The sequence below is a fragment of the Grammomys surdaster genome, unplaced genomic scaffold (genome assembly GCF_004785775.1).
Source record: "Grammomys surdaster isolate TR1022 unplaced genomic scaffold, NIH_TR_1.0 127, whole genome shotgun sequence".
Taxonomy (NCBI): Eukaryota; Metazoa; Chordata; class Mammalia; order Rodentia; family Muridae; genus Grammomys; species Grammomys surdaster.
In genome coordinates this window covers 3,551,485-3,552,349 of record NW_021604585.1, presented here as the reverse complement: position 1 = coordinate 3,552,349, position 865 = coordinate 3,551,485, and positions in this window count along the sequence as shown.

Genomic DNA, 865 nt, shown 5'->3' with positions numbered 1-865 from the left:
AGTGAATGGGTTACAGCTTTTGATGGCTGAAATAGCTATCACCTGTCTGTTACAGTCTGTGAAAATTAAGTTATTTTAAATATGACATTTGTGTGGCACCTGCTGGCTACTAGCATTTTATCTGGCACAGGAAGAGAACAAAGTTTGGTTATTTCTTTTGTAAGACTTTACTTTGGGGAGCTGGTGAGATGGCTCAATGGGTTAAGAGCACTGGCTGCTCCTCTAAAGGACCAGGGTTCAAGTCTCAGCACCCACCTGACAGCTAACAACTGTCTGCAAGTCCAGTTGCAGAGGATCATGTTCCCTCTTCTGGTCTCCTCAGCATGCATGTGATGCATGGACATACACTCAGCCTGAAACCTCACACATGTAAAATAAAATTTAAAAGATTAAAGAATTTACTTTTAACTTTCGTGTCTTCCTCTCTTTGCAATGGTGTCTAAGTCACCAAACTCCAATATTTTATAACATGCAATTAGGACAGATTGTGGCATATGGGTTTTTAAAAATACAGCCATTAGGTAATAACACCAGTAGGTTCTGGTTTAACCCTTGCAAGTCATATTGGGAATGAGTAGGGGCTGATGGGGTACAGTTTCCTAAAACTGAGGAACCTCAGGGTCATGGTGGTCTATCTCCTGATCTAAGATGTCTCTTAGATGCCAAACTTGTACAGAAAAAGCATGTTTTAAGGGATCTATATGCACGATTATAGATGAGGCAAGGAGAAGGTAGTCTCTGGTAAAGGGATGTGGCAGAAATAGGCCAGAATGCAGTCCTGCTGTTCACAATTCTGTATATATAAATTCTGCATTTGCCTCTCTCTCTCTCTCTCTCTCTCTCTCTCTCTCTCTCTCTCTCTCTC